The sequence below is a fragment of the Paroedura picta genome, chromosome 5 (genome assembly GCF_049243985.1).
Source record: "Paroedura picta isolate Pp20150507F chromosome 5, Ppicta_v3.0, whole genome shotgun sequence".
In the NCBI taxonomy this organism is placed as follows: domain Eukaryota; kingdom Metazoa; phylum Chordata; class Lepidosauria; order Squamata; family Gekkonidae; genus Paroedura; species Paroedura picta.
Window position 1 is genome coordinate 20,720,004 of NC_135373.1, and position 13,420 is coordinate 20,733,423.

Sequence of the window (13,420 nt, forward strand, 5' to 3'; positions counted from 1 at the left end):
ATGAGGCTTTCAGGCACTCTTCCACCACAAAGACACAACCTCTGACTCACAGAAACTGGCGCGGAGAACACAAAAATCCTTTTAGAAGACTTTACACAAAGGCAGAGTTCACAAAACCCGCAGGGACTGAGAACCTTGGCTTTTTCTAAAGCCATTTCCCTAGTTACAGAGTGCAAAAATCCCGATGAATTCTGAGACAGCTTTCCTCCATTCTCCAGAGATCTTCCCACTGGTACCAGTGTACAAGCATTTCTCTTCCCCGTGCCAAGTAAAAGCCGTCATTCTTGGGTGCTCAATTAACGGGCCTCATCCCATTCACAGTTCCTTCAAGAATCTTTCCATTCCTTTGTCTGACACCATAAAAAAAAAAAATTCCAAATTTTTCCAGTAGTGCTTGCCATACTTATGCAAGACTAGGGGTTCCCCCAGCTAACCCATCTGAGTAAAAGAGGGGGCTGACCATCATTCACATACCAGTTACAGTTACATCCAGTATCATTTAGGTTTTTGTGTTTAAGTTCTTTTTAGGGAGACTGTCTTCCATCCAGGGTCATCTTCGAGTAAATGCCGTCTAATGCAGCTCATGCCAGGTTAAGCAAAGGGAGGATGGTCAAGTATAAATGGGGGAGTGCAACTACAAATGGGGGAGAAGTTAGGGATACCAATCCCCAGGTGAGACCAGGAGATCCCCTGAAATTGTAGCTTATCTCCAGACAAAAGAGATCAATTCCCCTGGAGAAAATGGTAGCTTTGGAGGCTGGACTTCATTGTATTATACTCCTCGGAGGTGCCTTCCCACCCCAAGTCCTGCCCCTGCCTGCAAAGCCTCCAGGAAGAAGGGAATAATACAGCGAGCCCGTGGTCAGTGGTTATACTTAAAATTCTGAGCACCGAAATGCCTCATTGCGTGGCAGGCTGCATTTTGATGGCTTCTATGTAGGTGTGGTCAGGAATAGGTATCAAGTACGCAGTTCGATAGGGTATGCTTCCTTGAATGATGACAAAGGAGAACAGAAGTGCCTTGGAGCACAATCCTAAACAGAGTTACATGCTTCCAAATCTAGTGAAGTCAGTGGGCTTAGAAGAGTAGAACTCTTCTGAGGACAACAATGGCAGCCATGAAAAACAACTGTTGTCCAGTTTGGGCTGAGCAATGTGCTGATTCTGTGAAGATTCAAGGGGGTGGCAGGTTACAGTGTCAGCGATAGGGTTGTGGGTGTCCTGCATGGTGCAGGGGGTTGGACTAGATGACCCAGGAGTCCCCTTCCAACTCTACGATTCTAAGGGGCTGCGCAAACGGTACCTGCACTAGATGGTTCCAAAGGAAGCAATCGCTATTTTCTGGAACAGACCCAAGCTGTACCAGATTTTAGGGCTTCAGCATGCATTGCTGGAACAGTATACCAGGTGGGTCTAGGCTTGCTGTCTGCCCAGCTGCAGCAGGTCAAATCTTGACTTTAGCCCCAACCTCCCACTCTGGAGAAACAGGAGGGGAAATTGGCACCCACGGTGATGCTCTAGGAATTTCCCCATGGACTTTGCCATAGAGATCAGGGTGGGGGAGTTCCTAGAACGTCACCCCTAAGTGCCCCCACAGCCTCTCCAAACTCCACTCTCTTCAGGCACAACCCTCAGGAATCTCATTTGCTGAGGCACGGCTGGCAACCATACAGTCGGCCTGCCAAGAAGCTTCCAAGCATTAAGAAGGCCCAGATACTTTCCTGGGCTGTCCTCACTGAAGTCTATGAGGCAAGGCCCAATATGGCTGAGGGATAGCTCAGGCAGCGCGACGTTTCTCAACGCTACAGCCAAAAGCCTCTAGAGCAGGGGTAGTCAAACTGCCACCCTCCAGATGTCCATGGACTACAATTCCCATGAGCCCCTGCCAGCATTCGCTGGCAGGGGCTCATGGGAATTGTAGTCCATGGACATCTGGAGGACTGCAGTTTGACTACCCCTGCTCTAGAGCAGTACGGGGTCAGATTTCTTCCTCTGCCGAAGCCTCTTGGACTGGAATAGATGTGGTTCTGCACATTGCGACTTGACAGCGGATCTGCTTTGATGTGGCCCTGGTGAGGCTGGCACACCCTGGCGCCTCTCGCGTTGCCGGCAGCTCTGAAGCCACAGAGACCCACCGTGGCCCTCCCGTTAACATCCTAGACGGAAAAGAAACGGCCATGCCTGGTGAGGCCTGACCCGTCTTTGTATTTTGATTACAGCGGCCAGAGTGCTCCATTGCATTGTGACCCTGTGTGGAGGTTTTGTGAGACACTCCTTCTCTGTCCTTGTCGCTCTTGGGGTTGTTGGGGCTTTGGGGGGGGGGGGGATACTTTAGCACTGAAGTGAATATTTCTGTAACAGGAGCTAACCTTATTGTGATATTTCCTTAACTCCGGGGTGCCCAGCCTGGTTGAAGCTGTGGGCACCTTTGGAATTGCAACACACGGACGACTACAAAATGGCTGCCGTAGGAGACGGAGCTCTCTCTCTCTACACACACACACACACACACACACACACACACACACACACACACACAGAGGAAGCACCAGTGCAGGGCAGAAGGGGGGGTGGTAACTTTAAAAATATGCTGTGAAAGAGGAGAGAGAGAAGTTGAAGCCAGGACTCTGATGGTGGTTTCCACTGAAACACATTCTTTGAATCTGCACAGCGAATCAGACTGCCAGTGGCCAATCGGAAGCTGCTGGGGAAGAGCCCCCCTCCCCATGCCCACTCCCACTCTAAAAATACTTAGTGGGCACCAGGGAAGGTGTCAACATGTGCCATGATGCCCACTGGTGCCATGTTGGGGCCTACTGCCTTAACTGTGGCAGATGTGAAGGGATGTATCACAATACTTCTCCTTCTGGCTGTGGTTCAACTCTGTCCTCAGCCTTTTCTTTCCAAAGTTGGAAGCTCTGGATTAAGAAATACACAGAAACCTTGGGGGTGGAGGGAAGGAGTAGGATTTGGGGCAGGGAAGGACCTCAGAGGAGTACAATGCTATGGAGTCCACCCTCCCAAGCATCCATCTTCTCCAGGGGAACTAATCTCTTCATTCTGGAGATGACCTGCAATTCCAGGGGATCCCCAGGTCCCTCCTGGAGATTGCCATCTCTATCCCTTTTACTGGGCTCCTACTTTCTTTCAATCACAGACTGACAGGTCTGATTGTTGGAAACCTTAAATAAAGACTAAATGTACAGTCCTTCGTAGGTGCTTTAAACACACCCAAGTAAGAGGCTCATGTTTTGAGTCGCACTGAATATTTCCTCAGATGCTATCTTTCCTGGGTGGGCAACATGAAAGTTCAAAGGGTCTTCAAACATCTACTACCTTTCCCTTTCACAATTTCTGTCCCTGATGGAACTGTCCAGAAAGGAGAAATCTGTCCTTGCCCTGATTCAGATATCTAGGATATTAGAAGGCATTTCTCAATCAGGCTTCTACACAACTGAACAAGAGGGATTCTAATCATAGTTCTGCTGTTCTCTGTAGCAGGGGTAGTCAACCTGTGGTCCTCCAGATGGCCATGAACTACAATTCCCATGAGCTCGTGGGCTCGTGGGAATTGTAGGCCATGGACATCTGGAGGACCACAGGTTGACTACCCTGCTCTATAGCATCATGCAATACCCATTCAGATAACAACAGCAAAAGTGGAAGGTATAATACTGGGGTGGAGACATTTGGTGCATGACAGGTGAGCAAGACCCCTGCCCTCTGGATTTTTTCTTACCTGCGAAGATGTGCAAAAATGCCTCCCCTTTCGGGGAAAGAAGTGGCCAGCGGTTGCTGTTCATGTCAAACTGCACTTGAACGTGGTCATGGGGCTATCTGAATGCAAAGCAATAGCAGGGCCTTTAAAAGAGTGATGCAGGAAAGTGAGAAGAAGAAAAAGAGTTGGTTCTTATATGCTGCTTTTTCTCTACCCGAAGGAGTCTCAAAGCGGCTTACCTTTCCTCTCCCCACAACAGTCACCCTGTGAGGTGGGTGAGGCTGAGAGAGCCCTGATATCATTGCTTGGTCAGAACAGCTTTATCAGTGCTGTGGCCAGCCCAAGGCCACCCAGCTGGCTGCATGTGGGCGAGTGCAGAATCAAACCCAACTCGCCAGATTAGAAGTCCACACTCCTAACCACTACACCAAACTGGCTGAGATCTGAGGCATGGGCATGTAATGCCGCCCGAAAACAGAAAACCATGGAGAAAGACTCCATCAGCAGCCACCTCACTGCCCGCCTCATGGAAGATTCCCTTCCAGAAGGTAAGACAATAGCGCTTATGCTAGTCTACATATGTGCATAGCTGCATTGCAATCGACCCTGGAGGGGAAAAAACCACCCCCACCACGCCCACATAGAAATACTGGAAAAAAAATAGGCTAACACCAGGGAAAACATAGAAATGTAATCAACATCATCTGGATTTTCCAGATGGAATGAGCAAGTGGTCTCAAGCCTGGAGAAACCTGCTGGTATGGAAGCTAGGATTGTGTGCCACAAGAACCCACATTCTGTGGCAGACGGAACCTATGCAAAATAAGGAGGGCCGCATATATCTGCATAACTGATTGGGCTTTTCTTTGGCACAAAGAGGAGGAGGTGCTAAGCAATGCAATATGCAAGACTTCTCTACCTTTGACAGGTAAAATCCGGGCTCCGTGTCCTTTCTGGCATCTGAAAGGTTGAGTCTGACTTTCTGATCTTAAAGGCTATGTATTTGTTTTGAGTAATAAAAATGAAAAGGGTGTTGACTAGGGATGACAGACCCTAGGGAAGATCTGAGGGGCAGAGACAGGCAAGATGTCACTGTCATTAAACTCACTCACTTAGTGAATAATACTCTAGTACAAGGGTGGGCAAACTGTGGCCCTCCAGATGTCCATGGACTACAATTCCCATGAGCCCCTGCCAGCTTTCGCTGGCAGGGGCTCATGGGAATTGTAATCCATGGACATCGGGAGGGCCACAATTTGCCCACCCCTGCTCTAGGATTTGCCAACACTCTGTGCCCAATAGATACAATATTCTTTAATGATTTTTAAACATTCTTGAGCTATAACAATAAATTGTTTCTATTTTCTCTATATTTGGTTTTATCCCCAACCTTTGCTGTTTTCGCCAGTTCTCCAGTTTGGCTTTTTATTTCCCTTTATTACTATTTGTTCTCGATGTTTAAACCACTGGTTGTTTTTTTTTTACAGATGCTGGGGCATCAGGGTCAATGTCATAATGTCACTTTCAATTTTTGCAAGAAGCAATGCCACCCACCCATTTTACTCCCAGTTTGTAGTAATGGTTAAGAGGCCTCTAAGCTGGAGAACCGGGTTTGATTCCCGCTCCTTTACATGCAACCAGTTGGGTGCCCTTGTGCACAGTTCTCTCAGAGCTCTCTCAGCCCCACCTCACAGGGTGGGGCTGAGAGAGGAAGGGAAGACGATCGTAAGGTGCTTTAAGATTCCTTCAGGTAGTAAAAAGCAGGGTACAAGAAAATAGTTCTTCGTCCCACCCTTTGAAAATAGTTCTTCGTCCCACTTTGAGGCGTTGGTGGGCAACAGAGGGGAATGTCAGGAGGTCTCCTGCCACAGCAAGAAGCCGAAAATCCAAGTGGGCCTACACAGTATAGCAATTGTGCAAAAGAAGAAAACCCACTGCGTAGTGACAAAACAACTTAGTCATTGATTTAAAGCACCAGCACAACATTGTGATACTCCAAAAGTGTGTATCTGTCGGAATGCCACTGGAAATTCCAACTCCAAACGAGGAACCGGGAAAGCAATGGTTCTCAACCTGGGTGTCAGGACCTCTTTAGGGGTCGAATAACCCTGTCACAGGGGTCGTGGCAGGCGAGCAGCTTGGCTGGGCCATCTACACAACAGCCTTGCAGGGTATATCGACATAGAGTGTTCATCTGTCTGGAGCAGCGGAAAAGAGCGAGATCGACATGGTGGGACAAGAGGCAGAACTGAACTGAGAAACCCTGGGGAAAAAAAACAATTTATATACCATCCTGAACCATGGATCTTCACGCCATCGGTCAGTTTCGGTTTAAATTCTGTGAAAGAGCCCTTGCATCATTTTATGGTTGGGGGTCACCACAACAGGAGGAACTGTATTAAAGGGTCGCAGCATTAGGAAGGTTGAGAACCACTGGCCTAGGAGCTTAGAGAGCTGGGTTTGAATCCCGAGGACCACTGTGGTAAAGCCTGTGTTTCGCTCAGGATTGCTTCCTCAGTAGACCCCAACCCAAAACTTTACTGCCCGTGTGCAAGAGGCCTCTATCTAACCTTCATGTCCTAATGCAGGGGTAGTCAACCTGTGGTCCTCAAGATGTTCATGGACTACAATTCCCATGAGACCCTGCCAGCAAACCCATGGGAATTGTAGTCCATGAACATCTGGAGAACCACAGGTTGACTACCCCTGCCCTAATGAATATCTTCATGACTTTGTTGTAGAGATAACAACACCTAAAACATGTGAAGGACGTGGAATTTCCAGTGGCCCCCTCACAGTTACATGCTTTTGGAGTATTACAAAGCTGTGTTTGTGCTTTTAAAGCACTGGATGAACTTTCCCCATATTCCATAAACTTAGTTGTGTTGTTACCACAAAGTGGGTTTTCTTCTTTTATACAATAGCAGGAAGCCTGGCGCCCCTAGAGCTGTGCTTTCCTCTGCACTGTCAGCTACTATCGTTTGTAGGGTGTCACCACAGCAATATTTAATAAGCATGTCAAATCATATAATACAGATTGAACAATGTACAACGCAAGAATCGTATAATGTACAGCACAGGGGGTCCCTATGTAGGCAATTGATGATCTACTACAAAACTCCACCCAACTCTAGCCAGTGAGCCAAAGAACACCGAACCACTAAGTACATCCACAAAAAAAAGGGAAGGGGGAAAAATACTTACTTGCTGACAAATCTCACTGCAGCCCAAGATTTGGTCCCCAATTAAATCCTGACACTGCCAAGTGACATGCCTCCCGGCCTAATGTGGGCCTCTGAAAGGCACGATCCGCAAGAGAGAGAGCACTTCTGTCTACAGGCCCTAAGTGATTTGGGGGATTTTTGCCAAAGGATGTGGCACCGGTGCTGTTAGTTTAATGGGATTAGGCAAATGCACAGAGGAACGTCCCTCGGTGACTATTACGCATCACATGTCCACTGCGGTGGGGCAGGATTCGGGGGAGGGTTGACTTCTGTGTCCTAGTTGTGGACTTTTGTGGAGAGCCTTTTGTCAGGCCATTGGCCTGATTCAGAAGGCATGTTCATGGGTCCTGACAGATCCCCACAGCCCGATTAAGCACCACGGCATCCAAAGCTTTTCTTCGGGATACCAGAGCCGAATGCACAAACCATAGTCCTATAATTGTCCCCACACTGGGGGGATCAGAGCAGGTGCTGCAGACCTTGGTGATGGGGAACTCAGTTTAATTATTATAGCTGACCTTGGACTGAGAAACCACATGTTCATGCTCCAGTGCCGGACGACAGCACCCAATGTTCCATCTGTGCAAGTGCAGACCTCTGATGCTTCCTCAGAAGATAAATCCACATTTATGGAGGGTGCGGTAGGAGGAATAAAATTGGAATCCATGCTGCCATGACCGCTGGTTCATATTTCAGACTAGGGTTCCTAACCTCCAGGCAGAACCTGGAGATCTCCCACTATTACAATTGACCTCCAGACTACCAAAATCGATTCTACTGGAGGAAATGGCTGCATTGGAGGGTGGATTCCATGGCATTATATCCTGCTAAGATCCCGCCTCTCCCCAAACCCCGCCTCCCCAGGCTCCACCCTCAAAATCTCCGGGTAATCCCAACCCTATTTCAGGGGAAGGGAAACAAGGTATTATGCTATTGTTTGAGATTTGGTTTAAGGAGTGTGGGTTGTGTTGTTATTTTTTTTAGTTCTTCCTAAATAGATGGGATCCTCTCTGGTTCTAAGAGCTCAAAAAGTGCCTTGCTGGAACAGACCAATGTCTACTGAAACCAACGTTCCGCAAAAGCTGACATAGTGCCACAATCCGAATGCTGAACTAGGATCTGGGAGATCCAGGTTCAAATCCCCACACTGACATGGACGCCTAACCTCACAAACAGGATAAAACCGAGGACAACGGAGGAGAGAGGAGAAAGATGCAGGCCATTTTGGAACCCCACTGGGGAGAAAGCGGGATATCAATGAAATGAGTAAATAAATTTCTAAAAGCTACCTTTCCTGATGTCTCTGGAAGCTCTGCCAGCAAGGCATGGAGAGGACAGGGTACTGTGAGGGCCTTGTTTTTTTTTTATTCTCTGGCATCTGAAACAGGTGTACTACTTCTGAACCTGGAGGATCCATCTGGTGGCTGAGAGACCTATTAATAATACAATAGGTGTTTTGATAGACATACCTTTTGTACATTCATTTAATCCTTTGGAGGGGTAAAAGGTGTTTAAATAAGAGAGCCAGTTTGCATCTTGTGCTACAAAGGCTGGTAGGGCAGCAAATGGCTTGCTCACCATTTTGGCCCTGCATTTATCAGTATGCCGGTACGCTTCTGTGCCGCAGCAGCAAACAGCTAGGTCAAAGCGCTTTTCCTTCCTGGCAGTCAGGAATGAAGACCTTTGCGTTAGGAAGGTCAGTCAGAGCTATCAGGATGATCAACAGATTAACTGGACTGAGCTTGGAAAAGCCATCGACAGGACAAGTTAACCAATTTCATGGGGTACAGCCGACAAACAAGCACAGAGCATGTGCCCCCCTCCTGCACCCTCCCAAAAGGGCCAATCCCAAGTGACTGAATTTTGAAAGATGGTCAGAAATTCAAATTTTGTCCCAAAGGGCAGCATAATTTTGCAAACTTTACAATTCAGATTAAAAAGGGACAATAACACTCTTATTACAAACTAGGGGCCAAGCCCGTTGCATTCAAGAATACAACGGGTGCTAGACTGGAGCGGTAGGGGTGGAAGAACTCTGTGGATGGCCTCTCCCTCCCCCAAAGACCTGGAAAGGCAGCAGGCTGAAGGCGCCTGAGAAGGAAACTCACCGGCAGGGGCAGCTCCCATGTGGCAGGGATCTGCAGCCTCGGAGGGAAGGAGGAGGGGGTGGTCAGGGGTGGGGGACGGAAGGCAATTGGCTGGCTGCTGGACAGACAGGCAAGCTGGTTGGAGGAAGAGGCACTCAGGGGCGGGACAGCTGCCCTGAGTGGGTGCTAAGTGGTACTTAAACCATGAGACAGGCTCCTCCTCCAAGCCCTTACCAGAAATATATTATGTGGAACAGATAAGCAGATACCCCCACCCCTTTAATACACCTCCTTTGTCCAGTAGTTCCATACTGTGCAGTCACTATACTGATCTCAGTTGCTTCAACCTGTCTATGAACACTCACAAAGTAAATTAAACAGGCACACCTTCGAAGATAGCTCTTGAGCAGGGTCCTATTCTAGGACCTCCAGTCTCATAGGCTCTCGGTTAGATTTTCTGTTTTTGCAATTAAAAATAGCCCCAGAAAGTAAAAGTTTGCCCTGTTGGAGAAGCATTAATGGATGGATGAATGGCAACTCCCCAGGGCATGCACCCTGGAAATCTTGTTGGTCTTTAACACCTTACTGGACGTATTTATTTATTTATTTATTGCCCTCCTGTGAAGCTCAGGGTGGTTTACATAAAATGCAGAAAACAGTACATGGAACTCAGCTTTTCACAATAACAATAACATTAGCAATAAACTATAACAGAGGTAACAGAGAATAACAATGCAAACAGGTCCAAAACAGAACGCATGGGTGGATTTCTGGGAGGGAGAGAGCAGGGGCCCTGTAGCTGTTGCTGGTTTTACCTTGTCTCAACCCAATGCCTGGTGGAAGAGCTCCCTTTTGCAGGCCCTGCGGAACTGTTTTAGCTCACGGCCCTGATCTCCCCTGGGAGCTCGTTCCACCAGGTGGGGGCCAGGACAGAGAAAGCTCTGGCCCTGGTTGAGGCCAGCCGGACTTCTTTAGGGCTACAGAACTAAACTACAGCCACCCCCAAAAACTATCCCCAGGGTAGTTATAAGACAGGAACATTGTGCGAGGGGAAGACTGGAGCACCCTCTTCTCCTCAACCTATCACCTACCCTGGTCTGAATTGGGGCCCATTTGCCTCAAAACCAAAGCTTTCACTGGGAACTCCAAACACTGGTCATTTTGACCAGGACCCAAGACAAAGCGATCTGTATCATTAGATCCTAAGGCCCTCTGAAACGGTCCGATTCTGCGTCTTTTTTTCCTATGAGGTTTGGGATGGGAAAGAGAAGAAGAAGACGAAGAAGAAGACGACGAAGACAATGAGAGTTGGTTCTTATATGCCACTTTTCTCTACCAGAAGGAGACTCAAAGCGGCTTATGGTCACCTTCCCTTTCCTCTCCCCACAACAGACACCCTATGAGGTGAGTGAGGCTGAGAGAGCCCTGATATTACTGCTTGGTCAGAACAGCTTTATCAGCGCTGTGGCGAGCCCAAGGTCAACCAGCTGGCTGCATGTGGGGGAGCGGGGAATCAAACCCAGCTCACCAGATTAGAAGTCCACACTCCTATCCACTACGCCAAGCTGGCTCTCTTAGAAATGTCTTCCCAAGGAAATCCACAGTCGCCCCTCCCTAATTGAAGATGATTATTTGATACTAGTGTGTTTTTTTACCATTTTAGCAGTCATCAAGTGTGACAAGGCTCCTTCTAAGGAAGTCGTGGGGGAAGAAAACATTCAATGCATAAATGCTCAGTCCAGACGTGCATGCCACCTCCACAATGGCGTTCGCTTCCTGCAGCAGAGATGTAGCAGCCCCTACCCTAGTCACAACCAGTCATTTCCCTGGAATGGGAGGCAGGGAATAGAAACTGTGGGTGGGTGGGGGGATATGTTGCAGTTGCTAAGCTACCACAAAGCTTTCTTCCCATCCCATATCTCCTGGACCGGTGGTCTTCATCCAAGGGACAGAGATCTTAAAGTAGATTGTGAGCCCCTGTGGAGCTTATTGGAGGCAGGTTGTTGCTTTTCTTGGAGCAGAGGCATGAATAGAGTGAGGACTGATCCCTCCTGTCTCTTCTTGCACGCACATTGAGGACAGGAACTGCAAGACAGAGGGGCAAAGTCAACCCAATGGGGGTGGAGACTCCTCGAAGGTTCTGTACCCCATGTCTTGACCTCTCCTTCGAAGCAGCCTGTGCTTCCCGTCCCAGGTGTCTTGCTCTGCTGCCCACGGATCCGGGTTTGACATCGCCAAGGTGCCTCCCTCCTGTCATGTGACTCTGATGTCACCTGCTGATGACTCAGCAGGATCCATGCTAAATATGGGAAGATGGACACCCAGCTGTCTGACACCCAGCTAGCTGGTCAGTCGGGTCAGAGCTAAGAAGCAGTAAGCAACGGCCGCCTGTTCCTGTACTGATTGACTATGTTAACCTCTCACCCACATGTGCCTGGGACAAAGGCCCCATCTGCCCAACCAACGGTCAGTTGGGAAAGGACACTCACGTAAACATGCAGCGTTTTTCTGGCTAACCTCATGACTTAAGCTGACATGCTACATGGTTGGTCCGCTATCAGGGCAACAAGACCACTAATGTTCAAAACACCTTGTAATTTTAACTGATACATTTTATTTATTTATTAATTATATTTATATACCACCCTCCCCGAAGGCTCAGGGCGGTTCACATAAAAGAGAATAGAAACAATGCAGATAACTTCGATTAACAATAACGAATGAAATGAAACAACAAGCAACATGGAATGGTAGAAAAATGTGGGAAGCATTAAATTAACTCATACTGATAGCCCAGTGGGTTAGGCGGAATTATAGTGGGCGCCATAGGAGGGGGCTCAGGAGGAGGGCCCTTGGGAAGTGATGGCACCACTCAACCTCAACCAAACACATGGTGGAAGAGCTCCCTTTTGCAGGCCCTGCGGAACTGTTCAAGTTCCGTCTGGGCCCTGATCTCCTTTGGGAGCTCGTTCCACCAGGTAAGGGGCCAGGATGGAGAAAGCTCTGGCCCTGGTTCATTCATAGGAACAGAAACCATTAGGGTTATTCAGCACAAATGGGCCCTTAATTTTGTACTGTCATCCATTGGCTTTACGAACTGAAGTCCCCAATACCGTTCCCTTCACCACCACCATACGGAGAATCATATTTGTTTTCTTGGATAATTCCTACGCTTCTTCTCCAGGGAACTTGTTCTTTTTAATAACCCAGTATTCCAAGTACCAGAAGGGAGCACTCTCTACTCCTGCAATGTCCGCATCAACAAAATGGAGGAAGGTTGGCCAAGCCCAAGTAAGATATTTTTGCTTGAAAGCAGAGTTTAACTCCCTTCTGCACCTGACCTCCTGGCAGCTGCTGTGCATTGTCAATCCCTGGCTTCCACATGACCTCGTAGCATTTGTTAGCTTAAAAAACAGGTGCCCTTTCTTTTCTTTTTTTAAAGTTACAAGACTTCCATATCGAGGGACGTGGCAGACAGCTGGCTTGTCATCCCCCCTCCCCCCCCAAAAAAAATCCTAACCAAAATATATATTTTCCCTTTCACCCACGAACTGTATCTGTCTATGTTTAGCTCCTGTAACTCTGCATTTCTCATTATGTCAGACAAATCCAACGCCCTGATATTTTGAGAACTTCCAACCAGAGCATGCAACGGCAAAGCTGTGAGATCCACCACAGAAGCAAAATAAAATAAAATAAAGGGGGGGGGGGGAAGGTAAAAGGAAATCTGCCATCCAGTGAAGTATAAAACTGAAAGAGGTAACCCAAGAATGGATAGCAAACCCCACCTGTACCTGGTAGTGCGCACTTTCAGACACGCTGGAAGTATATCTTTCTAATCCACGTTAATACCGTGGTCTTTAGAAAGTGCTCTGGCCTGATGTTAAAGGTACTATTTAAGGCTGTCGGTCTCAACCTGGAGGTCAGGACCCCTTTGGGGGTCGAACCCCCCTTTCACAAGGAGTCCAAGGGGGTCCCAAAGTGGCCGACTTCGCTCCTCTTCCATTTCATCCAAACAACAGACTTGTGAGGTAGATCGAGACAGAGCGTTTGTCTGTCTGGAGCAGAGGAAAAGAGCAAGATCGGCATGGTGGGACAAGAGGCAGAACTGAACTGAGAAACCCCAGAAAAGAACCCAATTTATATACGGTCACGAACAATGGATGTTCACGCCATTGGTCAGTTTCGGTTTAATTTCTATGAAAGAACACTTGTATAATTGTATGGTTGGGGGTCACCACAACATGAGGAACTATATTAAAGGGTCGTGGCATTAGGAAGGTCGAGAACCACTGGCCTAGGAGCTTAGAGAGCTGGGTTTGAATCCTGACTCGGCCACGGAACTCCCTAGGTGACCTTGGGCCAGTCAGCCATCCCAAGGACAAAATGGA